Source organism: Chiloscyllium punctatum, chromosome 5, assembly GCF_047496795.1.
Source record: "Chiloscyllium punctatum isolate Juve2018m chromosome 5, sChiPun1.3, whole genome shotgun sequence".
Classification (NCBI taxonomy): Eukaryota; Metazoa; Chordata; class Chondrichthyes; order Orectolobiformes; family Hemiscylliidae; genus Chiloscyllium; species Chiloscyllium punctatum.
This window is the reverse complement of record NC_092743.1, coordinates 11,011,420-11,030,632: the sequence shown is the minus strand read 5'-3', so window position 1 is coordinate 11,030,632 and position 19,213 is coordinate 11,011,420. Positions and strand designations below refer to the sequence as shown.

The 19,213-nt window shown below is 39.1% G+C and overlaps 1 protein-coding gene across 5 annotated transcripts in view; it reads right to left on the bottom strand.

The window, feature by feature from the left end:
- Nucleotides 1–19,213, bottom strand: part of LOC140476882 (intermembrane lipid transfer protein VPS13B-like) — a 957,534-nt gene that overhangs the window by 491,263 nt on the left and 447,058 nt on the right. The gene's annotated exons all lie outside the window — the stretch shown is intronic.

Below are 19,213 nucleotides of genomic sequence, written 5' to 3'. Positions count from 1 at the left end.
ATATTATTAGAAAATTCAATTTCAACAATGCTTAATTAAGGGGGTGGGGTGGCAAGAGTCAATTCTAAATTGGGCGTAAATGATTTCTAGAGCCATGTTTTTAAGTTCCTGTGTCCTGTGGAAGTCTCTGATGGCAAAGGCAGCAATGCAAGAATCAGCCAGACACAGATGCTGCACCACCTTAGTCTGGGGTTTCCTGGCGAGCGAGGAACAGATCCTGACTTACCTCACCAACCTGAGCTCACAGGCTACAGCGGGGCTCAGGCCTGCAGCTAGGCCTGACTACCTGGAGGAGAAAGGTGGTCTCACCCTGGCGTGGTGGTCTCCATGTGTCATTCTTCCGTTGTGGCAGTCTTGTCCGAGATTGACAGTCTGGTGCCAGGGTGGAGGTTCCATCCACATGTAGAGATCTTCGTCTTTGGCTTCCAGGTATTCCAGCAGCCCAAGAGGCTGTCTCATCCAGGAGTGGCAGCCTCGGCACAGCATGGTGGTTTTCTTTGGCAGAGGCTTCCAGCCTATTATCCAGCTCACCTGCATGGGGGTCTCGATCCAGCTGCATCTTCACGCTATTCCATCATTCTTTAATCAGCTTTCCCTAAACCCAGAAGCTTTTAACTGAACTTTACTTTTTATTGTTACGTACAACTTCTGTCATTCATGTAGAAGCAATGATGGAGCAAATTATAAAACTTTTCACTGTATTTTTCATGTAAAAGTACACGTGACTATATTCTAAAAAGAGTGCCTCAGACCAGGATTGATATTCATTTAAGCAAGGATAGTTTTCAGGGCAGTGATCACAGATTTCTGTCAACACAAAAACTGGAAGTTTTTTGATACAAGGAAGTAAGAGTTTGCCAATTTGTCAGCTGGGTATTGCATATCCAATTTGAAATCTGTCCTGTACTTCTGACAAGATAAATTTTGTGTCTTTTGTTCATTACTTAAATAGTCCTTCACCGTTGATGAACTATTCAGCTTGAATATACTCAATGAAATTTATTACTAATTTCATCTTCTAGTCTTGTCTGATAGCATGGCTATTGAATTTGAAATATCTAAACCAGGGCTCTCCAAAGTGGGGATTGGAGCCCCAAGAGAGATCATGAGGTGAGATTGTGGAATCACGATTTCCGAGGCTGTGCTCTCATATTGACTTGCTCCATGCTCCCTCCGATCAAGGGATCGAAACAACTTTCAAACCTCAGAATAAAGTCCCATTGCGAAAAGTTTATGAAGCACTAATCTGAGCTAAACCATTTCAAGCATGACATCAAGAATTTTAATTTGGCAGGCTAAACCAATTAAACTAATCTAAATTATCTAAATACTATTTCAAAACTGACAAATTCAAATAAATGCCTCTTGCCTTTAAACTCACCTTGGGAAGAACATTAAAATTCGTCGATAGTAAGACTTGTTTTAATCATTGAGAGCAAATGCCGGTACATGTGCAAATACAACTTCACAGGAATCTCTCCTGAGCCTAAGAATTAAAAGGATATTGGCTGGCTTCAATTCAGTAGTGTGGTCATAAATGCAATAAATGTCTCCTGGAGTCAATATGGGGGCCAAATTATATTAATCGGCAGAAGCCAAAAATGGATCTACCTCCAAATTTCCTGAAATTCTCCACTGACCCAGGCAACATATGGCCAAGTCAACGCTAAAGAATAATAAGGAAAATATGCAAATATCGACAAGAATATACCTAATAAAATGTGTTCAATTGACCATGACTTCCAGCAAGCAATGTGTTATTTAAACAGAATCCCACTCCTGTCAGCAAGAACCATTCCAGTGAATGAACGTGAGAAATACTCTGCAATGCTGCAAGGCTTGTGAGGTATTGTGAGGAATTATTCACTTCAAATTACACGTTTGCAAAAAATGCTTCTGGCATTACTAAATTTAAGACAAGATGCTTTTTATCCCTGTACATTCATTTCTATGTCTCATGATGGAAAATGAATAACAGAGCTTCATTTTTCTTTTCAAAAATACAATACGAGGGGCTTGAATTGAGCAGACAGGGAGCACCCATTTCCACTAGCAGAGAGACCTTTTGTCACCAGGTCACCGATTTATGGTGACTGGAGAAGAATTGGAAGGGATATGAGGAAAACCTATTCACCCAGAAGAGGCTAGTACCTGGAATTCACTGCCCTATTTGGTGGTTGAGGCCAAAGCTCTCAACTTACTTAAAGTACAGATCCAGTTTCCTTTTAAGTATTATAACCTGCAAGGCTACATACTAGGTGCAGGGAAATGGGGTTAGAATGGGCCGCTGGTTTATTCATACATGGGATCAAAGGAATGATACAGCACAAAAGGGGGCATACAGAAGTTGTTCCTCTAATCCTTCTGCCACTGAGCTTGATTCTATGATTTCTGGTTTTTGAACTCTCAACTAAAGGAAATATATTCTTCTTGCATACTCTATTTCTACCCTGTTCCAAGGAATGCAATCCCAACCTCTCAAATCTCTACAATTCTCCAGCCCAGGCAACATTCTAATAAATTTTCTTTACACACTCTCCAGAGCAATTACATTCTTCCTGTAATGTGGTGACCAGAACTGCTCACAATACTCCAATTGTGGCCTCATCAGTGTCTTGTACAGTTTCATCATTTTCCTACTTTTGCTTTCTATACCTCCATCAATGATGAAGAGCACTCCATATGCCTTCTTTATAACCTTACTTACCTGTAATGCTACCTATAGGAATCTGTGCATTTGCACACCAAGATCTCTCACTTCATCTACCCTTCTCAGTATATTCTTGCTTGTTTTGCATTCTCTTTTACTGTTTGACCTGCCTGATTGCATTATCTCACACATATCAGAGGTTAACTCCATGTGCCACATGCCTGCCCACTCCACCAAACCATCTCTATAATTTTGGAGCTTACAGCTATCCATGACACAGTCAATGCTTGTATTGTTTGCAAATGGACACCTCCTGCTCCACAACATCACGAGCTGACAGAAAAAGAAAATGGTGACATTTTGAGCTGGCATGTACACCACAACTACCGGTAGTTACAGCCATTGGTAACAGGCACTGACAGTGAAAACAAATCAATGTCATTTGACAGCTTGCATGGGATACCTGTGACAGAGCCTTCACAGCCATGAGCAAAAGTAAAACAAAGTCCACCCCACCACCATTGAACAGATTTAATGTTGCATGTCCTTCGTCTCTCATGCCAACAACACTTCAGTTCAGCATTAACATTCTATCCTTTCAGCTGTGGATCATTCGTAGCACTTTTGTCTCGGCCAATATTTAATCACTCAACCAACATCATAAAAAATGATTTACTGATCATCAACATATCATTTTTTTGGAGAACTGGTCTGACCCACACATAACTCCAGACGAAAATAATGTAGTTGACACTTAACTGGCCTCTTAAATGGCCTAGCAAGCAACTCAGTTAAAGATGAACTCGGGAAGGGCAATAGCCCACCCAGCCAGTGATGTCCAACTCCTATGAATGAATAAAATAAAATGGCTGCCATGTTTCCAACATTATGACAGCAATTATTCTTGGAAAAGTAGTTCACGACTCTGAGTGTTCTTAAGGATGCTAATCTGTTGAGAAAGCTGCATAAATACAAGTTTCTCATTCTTCCTGTTGGGTTTTAGAGTGGAATATGTTTGGAAAGAGGATGGGTACACACATGGTCAGCTTAAATGATCCACTTAAGTGTGAACAGTACTTGTAATAAATTCCCCACTGTTTTACTTTTACGGTACTTTCATGACAAACATAAGATTTAGAATGAAATAAAAGTGACCAGCTATGACCAGATGTAATAAGTTTCTAATAATTCACATTCAAACTGTATGCCACTGTCAAAAACATTATAAAAATGGCCTTTTAAGGGGAAAAAAAACTCAAAACTAAGGTATCAGAAATCAACCTAAACCGTGACTATTTTCAGCACAGCACTTAGCAATTATGCTATCAAAATAATCTCATAAAAATAAAGAATTTGAACAGGTGTTTGGGCAGATTCACATACAGGATGGGTCCAACTTGAAGTAAGCCCAGCCCAGATGAAGAAAATTTAGCAGTTCAATTAAAAAATTAACTTGTAACTGTTCTTTGAGGGCCCAAGATCTGTACCAAAGGTTCCAGAAACAGTACAGAAATACTGACTTCTTTGTGCGAGGGAGTCCAGGCTATTAGCACTGGATATTAGGTTGACTCACAATAAATCTGCTGTAAATCACAGAGGGGGAAAATATCTCGCTCTGCTTAATTTTAGTTCAGGCTCAGCCAGGAAAAAAGTGTGCATTGTTACTCAGCTCATTGCCAAAGTGGCTCAGTGATCCACATTCCACACAGGCTTTAGCAATTAGCTGTCCCAGGATACCGCAATCATTTTTAGTTGCATCCCCAGTATAAGAATGAAAGCTGAAGCAAAAATTGCAGATCTCAATTGAAGGGTATTAAGAAAAACATGTGCAGTTACTAGTGGTTTTAGAATATTTTCAACAAGCCAATATCATTTCCTTGTAAAGCTGCAACTTCTCAGGGACAGAATGTCCTACATTTTATCTTCCCTCAAACAGTGAAACAGACATAAAAAAGGCAAGTGATTCAAAGTTCAGACAGGAAAATCTTATTCTTTACTTCTTATTTATCAAGACAAAAGGCTTTGACTATCTTTGATCCATATTCAAGAAAACATAATTAATCTAACAACTTCAGCGATCCTAAACTATCAAATAAAAGGGACACAGCTGCAACAAGATGTATGTTGTTGGAAATGGTACTTGCCAATGCAGCACCTAAGAAAGCAAATGTTATTCACAAAGATTTTAAAAATGAGTTTTATTTATGGTGATATCCCCAACAGACATGTGAGTAAACAGTCCTATCTTTGAAGCAAATATTAGAACGCTATAGCATGCTCTCTGAAAATAACTTGACCCCACCTATCCACCTATTAAACAATGCTTAACATCTCAGAATTGTTATTGCGCTGGAGGAGGCTATTCAGCCCATTGTGTCTGCATCAGTTCTGCAAATGAGTATCATAAATTATGGCATTCTCCTGCTTTACCCTACAACACGGTGCCCCTTCACATTGTTCTTATTTAAATGATCATGTAATGTCTTTTTGAATGCCTCGATTAAACGTGCCTCCAGCACACTTCCAGGCAGTGCATTCCAGAACCAAACCATTTGCTGCTAAAAGAGTTTTGTTTTGTCACATCTTATTTACATTATTACAAATTACTGAAAATCTGTACTCCCTAATTCTTGATTCTTTTATAAGCATTAATAGGTTCTCAATGTGCTTCATGATTTTGAATACTCGAACTGAATCTCCTCGGAGCCTTATCCTCTACAAAGGAAATAATATGAACACCTCCAAATTATCTGAATAACTGAGATTTATCATCTCTGGAACCAATTTCTTATCTTGAACCAACAATCATCTTTGCAGCAACAGTGAACAAGTAGGTGAAAGAAAAAAATCAGATGCTAACTGAAAAAAATATTCTTGGTTTGGCCTAAATGATGAATTTTATCTTATTTGTCTATTGAAAATTAACTTATGTGGATGGATTAGTTTTAAAACATTTTTAGTAGGCTATTTTGTTAAACCTGTTTCCTAGTCTTAACACTCTCATTAATTGGAAAAATACATGCAGTTTTGGTCACCACACTACCAAAGGATGTGGAGGCTTTGGAGAGGGTACAGAAAAGGTTAAGCAGGATGTTGCCTGGTTTGGAGGGTATGATCTACGAGGAGAAATTGGACATACAAGAACTTGAATGTCAGAGGTCGAGGGGCTGCCTGATAGAGATTTACAAAATTATGAGACATGGATAGAATGGATACTTGGAGCCTTTTGCCCAAGGTACAAATGGCAATTATTAGGGTATGTAGATTTAAAGTAAAAGAGAAGTAGTTTAAAGGAGATGTGACAGACAAGTTGTTTTACAGAGAGTTTGGTAAGAGCCTGGAATACACTGCCAGAGAAGGTGATAGAAGCTGATAAATTAGCTCTAAAGATTGTAATCGGATCAGCCGGGTGGAGCTCATAGAATACGAGTTCCCTGATTGGACCAGATTAACAGCCCCAATTAGGGAGCCCTGGTCGACAGATAAGCCCATGAGTGTCAGACATTCCATTCAATCTGAGAGCTGGCCTGAAGGGAGCTAGATCAGTGCTAAGAACTCTCCATGCGTAAATAACTGGGTGTTGGGATACTGGCCTCTGTGGAGTTATTTCAACAGTAATGTTTAAGAGGTATCTTAACATATACATGAACAGGCATTGAATAGATGGATATGGACTGTGTGGAGGCAAAAGATTTTCCATTTTGAAGGTGTTGTGTGTCGGCACAGGCTTGGTGGGCTGAAGGGCCTGTTCCTGTGCTGTGCTATTCTGTGTCCTGTCATATTTTCACAGAAGAGTAAAGACAATAATGAGTAAAAGTACATCACAATATCCTACTCATAGTTTTCACCTTTAAAGCTTCCTATTCTTGGTAATTGGTAGATTACTTGACAGCACTAATAATACCGATAAATTGGAAAATGGTCATTCCTGATGATAGATGCAGTCACACAGTAAGAACAGCATGGAACCCATCCTCAGTTTTCATCTGCAAACTCACACAGAAAAGCAGAAGCTAGCAGACATATGGAAGCATTCAAGTAACTCTTGACAAACATCATACTCCACATTGACGGAGATGGAGTGTGCTGTTAATTCATTTTTACCTCACTGTAATGTGTCTGTCAAAATGTCCATAATTTGCCCAATATAGGAAGACAAACGACAAGTCTAATTTGGTGACATTATAATTTGTCCATTATGGATTAGCTTATGCAGAGAAAATAAGGCTACTTGAGTCTATCTGTGCTGCCGTGTTCTAATGTAAACAATGCAAGCAGCTACCAGGTTAAGTCGAGCATCAGTCCTAATTATTAGGAATCTAGATAAAATAATTCGGAAAACAATCATTTTGGGGAATGAAAAATGGTAAAATGTTAAGTGCTTCACACGTGCTACTATGTAGGAATTTTGCTTCACATTCCTCAGGCATATGTTTTAGAATGTGTTTTATTGTCGAAATCAAAGATAAAAATTGAGCAAAGAAGATGGAATGAAGGTAATGAGGAGAAAAGAGCACAGTTGAAGGTAAATAATTTATAGAGAGGTAATTTTCAACACAGAAGAATGGCAAAGTGGTGATATTCAGTTGCAGAGACAAGGGTATTAAGCATTTATGTAATTGGCCCGTGAAATACAAACTTTGGCTCAGCAACATGAACCAAACCAGTCAGGGAACTTCACGTGCTACAATCCAGGATGTGCCTTAACAAGTCCAATATCTGCTAAGGCCTTCTAAGACAATGTGTCATAGTGGTCAACACTGTGTTAAGCGTTGCCTGTTGGCTTCATGGTTCAGGAGCTCCACTCTAAAATTGTTGTCTCTGCTATATTTGTTGCAAAGAAACACAGTGGGCTGTATAGGTGCACAACTTGCTGATCTCAGTTTTCTACAGCTTCTTTTCTCAGCCAGCTGAACTCTGGTTTCTGCTCATCTCTTCCAAAGCCCTTTTCAAACAATCATCTTCCAGAGGTTACAGCCACCTGTGACTGTCTTCCAGATGTTACTGTCAATGTCTATTATCTTTATAGCTCACCTGCAAACATTGGGGCGGCACCAGAGACCTGGGTTCAATTCCCGCCTCAGGCGACTGACTGTGTGGAGTTTGCACATTCTCCCCGTGTCTGCGTGGGTTTCCTCCGGGTGCTCCGGTTTCCTCCCACAGTCCAAAGATGTGCAGGTCAGGTGAATTGGCCATGCTAAATTGCCCGTAGTGTTAGGTAAGGGGTAGATGTAGATGTGGGGGTATGGGTGGGTTGCGCTTCGGCGGAGCGGTGTGGACTTGTTGGGCCGAAGGGCCTGTTTCCACACTGTAAGTAATCTAATCTAATCTAATCTAATCAAAGGCTGAGGGGTGACCTTATAGAGGTTTATAAAATCATGAGGGGCATGGATAGGAAAAATGGCGTGGGGGAGTCCAAAACTAGAGAGTATTGATTTAGGGTGAGGGGGGAAAGATTTAAAAGGGACCTAAGGGGCAACCTTTTCACGCAGAGGGTGGTGCATGTGTGGAATGAGCTGCCAGAGAAAGTGGTGGAGGCTGGTACAATTGCAACATTTGCAACATCTGGATGAGTACATGAATACAAATGATTTAGAGGGATATGGGCCAAATGCTCGCAAATTGGACTAAATTTATTTAAGATTTTTGGTTGGCATGGACAAGTTGGACTGACAGATCTGTTTCAGAGTTGTATATCTCTATAATTCTATGTTGCCATGGAAAGAGATGATCACATTGATCAGCTTCAGCACAGAGTCGTTTTTCCCCAGCAGCGTATGTGCAGCACATTTGCTTACATGACATAATGGTTTTGAGAGACTGACAGAGACAACATATAATGGAATGAGACTTGAAAAATTCAGGCGAGTCCTAGGGACTTACTAGATTTGTCAACATTGGTGTCCAGCAGCTTTATGGAATACAAAGACAAAGGAGAATGGCACCATTGGTTCCATTCAAAACATTACATCCCAATCTTTCACTATATTCACACAGCTATTTTGCTTCTCCAACCTTGTACACAGACTCATTTGTAGCCCGATACCCACTAGCCAGTTCCATTCTTTAATTCTCTTCCTTAAAGAATTTAGTGATTATTTCCACTTTCTTGAAATTTATAGACAGGAAACTAGAGTTTTATGATATGCTATTTCCAAATACTCAACCCTATCACTTTACTTGAAGTGAAAGGATTAAAATTCTCAACTCAAGTTTTCTCTGGAGTGTCGGTTGCTGAGGGGTGACCTTATAGAGGTTTATAAAATCAGGAGGGGCATGGATAAACAGACAAGGTCTTTTCCCTGGGTTGGGGGAGTACAGAACGAGAGGGTATAGGTTTAGGATGAGAGGGGAAAGATTTAAAAGGGACCTAAGGGACAGCTTTTTCATGCAGAGGGTGGTATGTGTATGGAATGAGCTGCCAGAGGAAATGGTGGAGGCTATAACAACTACAACACTTAAAAGGCATCTGGATGGGTATATGAATAGAAAGGGTTTAGAGGAATATGGGCCAAGTGCTGGCAAATGGGACTAAATTAATTTAGGATATCTGATCAGCATGGATGAGTTGATCTAAGGGGCTGTTTCCATGCTGTACATCTCTATGACTAAGTTCTGAAATAGCTCGTGTCTAAATGCAGAATGAGAGCTTAGTATATTAAATGAGAATTAACATTCATATCACACAAGAAGAATTCAAATTTCAGTTTGCTTCAAATCTTTTTGGGGAGTGTAAATCAAAGACCCTCACAAACCATCAAAAGAAAAACAGGCGAGCTCCTTCCACCCTTTCAATGCCATTTGAGGTACAGACTGCAGACTGGAAAATTGTGCAAATGCACAGATGCATGTGGTTGGAAGTACCATGCAACTTTCTGGGATAAAATCAGCCTTGAAGCTGAAACCTTAACTTCTGAGATCAGGTTCCAGTTAGGGTTAGGGTTAGGATTGAAGTATAAAGTTAGAAGTGGTATTAAAAGACATAAAAGATAATCAGCAAATTCATGCAACTCTGAAATAAAGTGTTTCTTTTATATAGTAATTGGAAACTGACTTCTGAGCTACAAACGGAAATAGACAAGGCTAACCCCAATCTGCAATGCTCAAGGGCCAACCATTTATCTATATTTAGCAATAAATGAATGTCAGAAATTCATTTCAAGCATCCAATTGAAGAAGGCAATGATAGTTTATTGGCTCAGAGAAACAGGACTGTATATTTAGGTGGGAAAGATTGTATCTATATGATACAGTTCTTATTCAAACAAACCTCACCACTTCCTAACGGCAGCATGAGGTATCAGCTGGTAAAATAATACAGGTAGAGTACCTCAAACCCAGCATTCAAAACAGGTCGTGTTCAAAAACTGACTTTTTAAATCACCTTCCACGTGTCAACTTTAACATAGTAAAATTCATTTTTTTAAAAACCTGGACATTTCAGCTCAGTGCTGCCTTGATGCAATGCAGATCTGGACTAGTTACTGGCTTTACTGCTTCACACGTTACCCCGTGCTCCAAACAATCCTTGATCCCATTCAACCTGGTTTCACCTAAATTGCTCACTGCATGAATCATCTCACCTGAAATCCAAAAAAATACAAGGCAAAAAAAGGACCATAAACAGGCCATTCAGACCTGCCATTCAATGAGATCATGGATGATCTGACAACCCTCAACTCCATTTTCCTGCCTCTTCCCCATAACCCTTGATTTCCTCACTGATTATGTATAAGCAAGGCTGAGATAGACAGACTTTTAATTACCCAACCTCAATGACCCTCTGTGGTGAAGAATTATATAGATTCACTACCCTCAGAAAAGAAATTTCTCCTCATCTGTCTTAAATATGCAATCCCTAACTTTGAGATTATGCCCTGTGGTCCTAGATATTCCCAGAAGGAGACACAACTTTTGCATCTACCCTATCATGTCTCCTAAGTTACATGCTTCTAAATTCCAATGAGTTGAGACCCAAACTACTCAACCTCTCCTCATAAAAGAGTTCCTCCACACCAAGATCAGCCAAGTCAACCTTCTCTGGACTACCTCCGATGGCAATATATCTTTCCTTAGATAAGGCGCCCACGTGTCATGTGTGGTGGTTCCATGTGTCATATTGCTTGCCCTTCAGCTTCAATTATGGGCATGGATTGTGCAGTTTTAATCACGGTGAAATCATCAGTACTAGATAGCATGAGTCTGCACTTGCAATGCTAAAATATATAGGACCAGAAGATGTTGCCAGTTATTCACTACTCTCTCCTGCATGGGGCGCTTTTGAAGTCCTTGCAGATAGCAATCTTTAAAATCAGTTAAACTGATTTGAGCTTCTCCAATTATGCTGCAATATCTCTACAAAGAAAACCCTGACTTGTTGAATGAATGCAACTAGTCCTGAAACATCCTTTGTTTTTAAATTTGTGAAAAAAAATCACCTATCTATTATGTCAAAAGTTCAACAGCTCTGAAGTAAAATATTAAATATAAAGTTAATGGTATTTTCTCTTCTTTCTTTTCTCACATGCATGTACCTACGCATATAGCTTTCTTTAGAGGTGTGACTGATAATTACATTTCATTTCCTGACTTGCTGTCTAAGAATTCTTCAATGTGATTGACTACTTTGACTGCTCAGTAACATCATTGTTGCTGGATCCTTGGAGCTCCCCTACATTTTGAGATAGAATGAAAAAGGGAGGAGATGCACCTTCAAGGGCAGATTTGAGATTAGCAGCAGTTTGGTGCTGATTGCAAACCTTGAACAATGCTTGTAAACTTGTGGAGAAGTTTGTGAAGCTCAAAACAGAACTAAATGGTCAGAGGTAGGTGGGAAATTAATATAATGTCTTTTTGCATCTTCAACCTTATGGAGAGACTTCCAGATATTGTCTTTGAGCCCAAAGGTAGCAATGCGAGTAGCCACCATTTAGTGACACCATCATTCCTGCCAGATTGAAGAGAGGGTGATTACCCCATCAGTCATGCCCAAGGACTGCTGTTGCCATAAATGGCTGGGATTGAATTTACAAAAGAATCTGTTTGTTGGTAATCACTTTCAATAAACTCCAGAAATAGCCTGTTTTTGCTTTGTTGTTTGCTAAGTAAATAAACTTAGTTTACTTTGCTGTTTGGCTGCAAGTTCAATTCACAGGTTGTCATAATTTGAAGAGTATGACTAGAGTTTAGAGGTGTATGGAAACTGCATCAATTTATATTTATTTGGATTATTTTAGAGAGAAGATCTTTTCACAAGGCATAAAAGTAAGTATCAACTTGTCCAGATATTGGAGATTTTTTTTAAAGAAAAGGCTTCTCTCCAGTAAAAGTTCCACAGAAAAAATTACACCAAAGAACTTCTCTGTTAAAAGTGAAGCATAAAGTTGATTAGAATGCTTGGCAGCTGGATTTAGAATTCAAAAGGTGTTTGTAGAAAAATGTTTGCTTTTTTCAAGTCTCGTGAAAATTAACCAACATTCAAATTCAACCGTGTTTCTTTAAATTCATTTGTGGGATGTGCGTGTCGCTGGTTGGCCAGCATTTTCTGCCCAATGTTGTCCTTGGATACAACTGAATATCTTGCTTGGCCATTTCAGAAAGCAGTTAAGGCTCAACCATATTTATGTGGACCTGGGTTCATACACAGATCAGCAATTCCCATCCCCAAAAGACATTAGTGAACCAGATGGGTCTCTGGATGAGAAGTGGCAGATGGAGTTTAATTCAGATAAATGCGAAGTGATGCATTTTGGGAAAGCAAATCTTCGCAGGACTTATACACTTAATGGTAAGGTCCGAGGGAGTGTTGCTGAACAAAGAGACCTTGGAGTGCAGGTTCATAGCTGCTTGAAAGTGGAGTCACAGGTAGATAGGATAGTGAAGGCGGCGTTTGGTATGCTTTCCTTTATTGGTCAGAGTATTGAGTACAGGAGTTGGGAGGTCATGTTGCAGCAGTACAGGACATTGGTTGGCTACTATTAGAATATTACGTGCAATTCTGGTCTCTTTCCTATCGGAAAGATGTTGTGAAACTTGAAAGGGTTCAGAAAAGATTTACAAGGATGTTGCCAGGGTTGGAGGATCTGAGCTACAGGGAGAGGCTGAACAGGCTGGGGCTATTTTCCCTGGAACGTCGGAGGCTGAGGGGTGACCTTATAGTGGTTTACAAAATTATGAGGGGCATGGATAGGATAAATAGGCAAAGTCTTTTCCCTGGGGTCGGGTAGTCCAGAATTAGATGGCATAGGTTTAGGGTGAAAGGGGAAAGATATAAAAGAGACCTAAGGGGCAACTTTTTCACGCAGAGGGTGGTATGTGTATGGAATGAGCTGCCAGAGGAAGTGGTGGAGACTGGTACAATTGCAACATTTAAGAGGCATTTGGATGGGTATACGAATAGGAAGGGTTTGGAGGGATATGGGTCAGGTGCTGGCAGGTGGGAGTAGATTGGGTTGGGATATCTGGTCAGCATGGACAGGTTGGACTGAAGGGTCTGTTTCCATGCTGTACATCTCTATGACTCTATGGATTACTCACTCAAGACAATACCACCAACCCAATCTGACCACTTGTGAGAGGAGCTGGACATATGAACTCTGAATAACATTTAGGTAGAAGATGTGGGTGGATGTGTGTGCGGGAGAGAAATCTGAGAGCTCCATGCCTCTTCCCCAGTTTTTTGAAATAAAATAATTCCCATATTCCCAATGAATTTATAAACGACTGGTTTTTCCACACATATTTTATCATGTTACATTACCAAATTTGACTCGGAGTAGCATTGCTCAATCAATGTGAGAGGATGTGCTGTTTTATAACATCAGGAGACAATGATGGCAGAGAACAGGAGCATGTTTAATTTTTAAGAATCTGAAAACTTAGATATTAGGTAAAAGAATGAGGCTACAAGGTTCACAATTTAAAACAAAAGAATTTTACTACAATTAGATCAAAAAACTTGAATCCTAATAAATCTAATCTACAGTACTTTAAATAGTCAGTTATTCAAAGGCAGAATGAACTGTTACTGATAATCTGGATCTCAACTCCTTTCACACACCTATGAGCCTCAAATGTGATACTCATCAAAAATGTAAAGATTAAGCACTTGGTCTGAGTACTGTTTCAACAATTTTTATGTAGGCTGTAATTTCTTGAGCTTTCTGTTTACTTATAGCAAGATAATCTCTTGAAATATCTTCTAACTTTCCAAAGATTCTAAATTCCCCATCCAACATAGACATCTCTGGCATCTGAAATGTAGCCAACAAGAGTCACAACTCTCCATCTTCTAATATTCTTGAATTATAGAGTTTTGTATCTCTCTCTCACTTGTTCCCTCAACTGTTTATATAGGTCTACAGTTAACATGATTTTAACTATTTCTCCTTCACTCCAGCTTGTTTTCAATTCTAAAGCAGAATTACCTGAACACAAAATTACTCAGCCCGATAATTAACTTGTTGACCCTTTTCTTTCTATTGCTCATGTCCCAGTGACATGGTAATTTACTGAAAGCTGGATGCTTTACCAAAAATTCAGATCTTAGAAAAACCTACTTCTCAAAGAGGCCATCACCCATTTTTGTCCAAAGACACATGAGTCATAACACAAGACACAATACTTATCAACTCTACTAATTTATTATGATTAGAAAAACACAGTTGGGTATTGCTGAACAAAAAAAGAGATTTTATCAAAGCTTTTCGTCTTGCAATCATCAGAACAATTTACAAGATTTACCAGATAAAGGGAAAACAAACCTTATATGGAATGACCACAAAATTACACAGCCCTTAGTGTGTGAAGGATTACACACACTAAGATGGTATCAGCAAAAACTGAACCCCATTATAGGCCTTCAAAGCCCCACTTTAGTTTGAGTTGCAAACTGTTGCAGTTTTAAATGCCTACAAATATTATTTCCAACTCTATCTAGTTACCACTTGTTACCATAAGCTCATGGTATAAATCCAGTGCTGCTGCTGCTTTGTAGAATGTTTTCCAAGTTTTATTGCCTTGTGCCGTGAAAGTTGCAATAATGTTTTAAATGTTATACAGACTTAAGAAAAATCATCACAACTCTCTAGAAATGCCACACACAGTGTGGGTAAGAGCTCCATGAAATCAATTCCCCCAGTTAGAATATCCAAAGGAAGAATGATGAGGTTTACTACTGTGCTGAGAATAAATTGCTCCATGTCTGATTTGTTGTGGAAATTAAAAGATCCCAATTTTGTGCCACTTTTAACAAGTGGTTTACATTCAGTAGCTTCAGATTCTCCAGAAAACACTTAACAGTATCCCTGTTTTTGTCCCTGCAGACGTTGCTGAACCTTGATTCAGACCATTATTAAGATGATGGTGATGTAAACAAAAGCGAGTTCATTCTGACGTTGGTTCGCCTCTGTTTGGATGCAAAGTCCACTCCCAATTCTCGTAAGCAATCCATTCTTGAAGGTTATCATTTACTGTAGGAAGTGGTTAGCAATGCATCACTACCTCAAAGAGCAAGTCTGTACCCAGGTTTACTGTTTTCTACTCATTCATTTTCTTTGTTTAAATAATGTCCACTACTTGACAGCTGCATATATATTGATAATATAAACAGTTCACTTTACCATTCGCTTGAGTGAGATAACCCTTACACCCACAGTAGTATTTTATGTACTTAAAAACTGCCACACTGCAGCAGAATTTTCTTTTGAAGTTTCATTCTTGCATATGGTAAGTTGGTATAATGAATGAAATCGGTCTTTACTGATTGCAAGTACTGTCAAACTTCAACCGTGGATGACATTAGATTCTGACATTTGTGTTTCACATGAAGGAATTCCTAGTTCAATGATATTTGTATTTGGCAGGATTTAATAATCTCCCAAATATGAATACAATCAGGGCTTTAGTCAGAAGCTGGACTTATGAATTGTGTTCTTGTTAGAGTGAAGTTGTGAACTTGAGGGGAGCACCTCACTTGCACCTGTAAGATAGTCATTGATAACATCAAAAAAAGTGCCACAGAACTGCATACATTTAAATCTAATGCATTAACATGATTAAGGCAGCTAGTGGAAGTAGACAGGCTAGTGGGAATGTCTACATGCACAAATTTTCAGACCACCAACATTGAATCTTTTCCATTCAGTGTAGCAGTGCTATTGTCCTATCTTTTTTCTACAAAGAATCAAGAGACGACAAGAAACTTGGAAAGTAGATGAGTGGATGCTTAGAAGAAGTTGATTGCATAGCTTTAGCCTGTAAATCTCTTCAGATGTTGCTTGCATCAATCCTCAAGCAATTTTTTGTCAAATAAAAACAAAGAAACACCAATGATTTATTTCTCTCAATTCAGGTGCACATAGTGGATTTGTTTTCCATTTCCTTACGACCATGACATCAATTTTCCACCAACAGAAATCATATAAAATAACTAAACCTCTTAAAATAAATAGGACTTTTTAAATATAAATTGTTGCATAGCTATAGAATAACCGCCAGGAGATTTTCTGATGATCAGAACATACCAGAACCTCCAATCCTTCAATATTAAATCCTAAAATATAATTCATTTAATGGCTGGTCATAAAGCTAGTCAAACTTTCAGCTGCATGACTCAGTAGTACATTAAAGCCGGCATTAAGATTGAAGTCCCTGGGTATACCAGTTCAGTGTCTATGCTTGAGTTAAATAATCTACTTTGAAAGACCTGGAGTACTTCCAGGTTCTGAATTTGAATCCATCTTAAATTATTATAACTAGTCATTCACCCATGGCTTTTTACAAGTCCAGTCAAGAACTTGTGCAATATTTAGGTCCTGTCAGTATTGTGGCTAACTGGACAATGGCAAGAGGAATCGGCAAATTGGAAAAGGAAGGGGGGGGGGCAGGTTAGGAGAAAAAGGGTGAGTCAAGAGACAACACTGGAGCACAGAGGGAAGAGAAGAGGAAAGAAGGGAAAGAAAAAGGAAAGAGGCTTTGACTGAAATTTATATGATAGTGAAGGAAATAGATTGTAGTCAACTTCACAATTTGTTCCAATTAAATAGGTTAGGGAGAATCGGATGTCACAACTTCACACTGTATAAGATGTTCCAGATTAGTTATCAGTAGGTGGTTCTCGACTCAGGATTGTGAACGCCTGCAACATTCTGTGAAGGACAGTGTTTTGCTGAATTCCTTCAAGTTTCTGTTTTTGGCTGGGGAGGAAATCATTTCTTAACAGGTCAGTTTATTCAGGAATTCAGGGCAGAACGATCTCCTGGACTACTTTCAATTGCCTCAGGGAGTCAGTGAGTAATCACAGATTTTTTTTTTCCATTCACTGGCTCTGGTTTTTATCAGTTTTTTTCAGTGCCGTTGATGGCTTAGCTGTACAGGTGAGTGGAAAATCAGGAAAATAATAATGGTTGGGAAATCATTTCCTAAGAGCAGCTAGGCATTTCTGCAGTTCCAAGCGTGACTCCAGGATGCTATTTTGCCTCACTGGGTCAAGAATGTCACTGACTGGCTGCAAAGAATTCTGAGGGAGAAAAAGAGAACAGCGAGAAGTCAAGGTTCATATTATTATGAATGAATCATACAATCAGAACACTGCAGAAAGAGGCCTTTCAGCCCATTATGTCATCACTGGCTGTCTATGCATTTTGACTTTATGCCAAACTTTTGCCTCTTTCCTGTAAACCTGAACATAATTTTAGTTTATATAATTCTCCAATGCCTTCTCGACAGTCTCAACTGAACCTCCATAATACTTTTAGGTGATGCATTTCTGCCCCAAACGATTTGCTGTGTGAAAAAAATCACACCTTGCATTTACATCTTTTGCAAAACACTTCAAAACCATGGCCTCAGATTCTTGATCAGATTACAGCCAGGGATAACAACTAATCAGACTGACGTGGTTCTAAAACCTTCTATCATATCCCCTCTCAGCCGCCTCCTCTCCAAGAAAAACAGTCCCAACTTCTCCAATCTTTCCTCATCACTTAAGTTTCTTAACCCTGGAGCCATTCTTGTGAACATCTTCTGTACTATCTCCAGTGAATTCTTCCAAAAGAGTAACCCAAACTATCCAAAATACTGCTGCTGAAGTCTAACCAGTGTCCTATACAGGTTCAGCACAACTTCCCTGTTGTTGTACTCCATGCTCCTATTAATTAAGCCAATATGCTTTATTAATGGCTCTCTCGATCAATCCTGCCACCTTTAAAAACTTCTGCATAAATACATCCAGGTCTGTGATCCTGCACACCCATAACAAGAATGCCCCTTATTAGTGCATTGTGTCTCCACAGTCCTTTTAAGAATATGCATCACATTAGATTTTTCTCCATTAAATGTTGCGCTTGACACATGCTTAGTGAATATCACTATAATACCAGCACCAATGCAACAATAGAACCACAGTCAATCAGAATCAGTGAGGAAATTCTCCATTGGTTGGAATCGGACCTGACACAAAGGAAGATGTTGGTGATTCCTAGAAGTCAGTTATCTCAACTTCAGAACATCTCCCTAGGAGCTTGTCAGGATTGTGTCCTTAGCCCAACCCAACTTCAACTATTTCAATGACCTTTCCTCTATCATAAGGTCATAAGTAACATCTGAGGCACACAAGTGGCAAGTAATGGTCATCTGAAACAAGAGAGAATGTAACCATTACCCATGATTTGGAGATGCCAGTGTTGGACTGGGCTGTACAAAGTTAAAAATCATACAACACCAGGTTATAGTCCAACAGGTTTATTTGGAAGCACTAACTTTCGGAGCACTGCTCCTTAATCAGTTGATTGTGGAATATAAGATTGTAAGACACAGAATTTATAGCAAAAGTTTACAGTGTGATGTAACTGGAATTATATATTGAAAAAGACCTGGATTGTTCATTAAATCTCTCATCTGTTAGAATGACCATGTAGGTTTCAGTTCTTTCATATGTAAATCACAAAACGTTTTTTGAAAATGTTACATTCTCAAGTGAACTTTAACAATTGGTGTCATGTTGGCCCAGATAATGTATTGAAGGTGTGAGTTTCCTTGTGAGACTCTATGCCACAATGGTCAGACAGATTATAATATAAAAAATTGATTTACAGAATCTTACATGGATTCACGCAGTTTTTGAGCCAAGTAAAATGTAATTCTGCAAGTACAGATTCACCCCACAAACGTGTGTGTGTGTCTGTGTACACACACACACACACTCCCACACACACCATGTCACAGACTTATACCCCTTTACACTCTCACTCAAACACATACACACTCTCACAGACACTCAAACCACCCACCACTCCCACACACACAAAAGTTTGTGGGGTGAATCTGTACTTGCAGAGTTACATTTTACTTTGCTCAAAAACTCCATGAATCCACATAAGATTCTGCAAATCCATTTTTTTTAGATTAGAATCTGACTGACCATTGTTGCACAGACAGCCTCACACAGGGAAGCTCACACCTTCAATACATTATCTGGGCCAACATGACACTGTTAAACTTCACTTGAGAATACAACTTTTAAAAATGTTTTGTGATTTACATATGAAAGAACTGAAACCAACA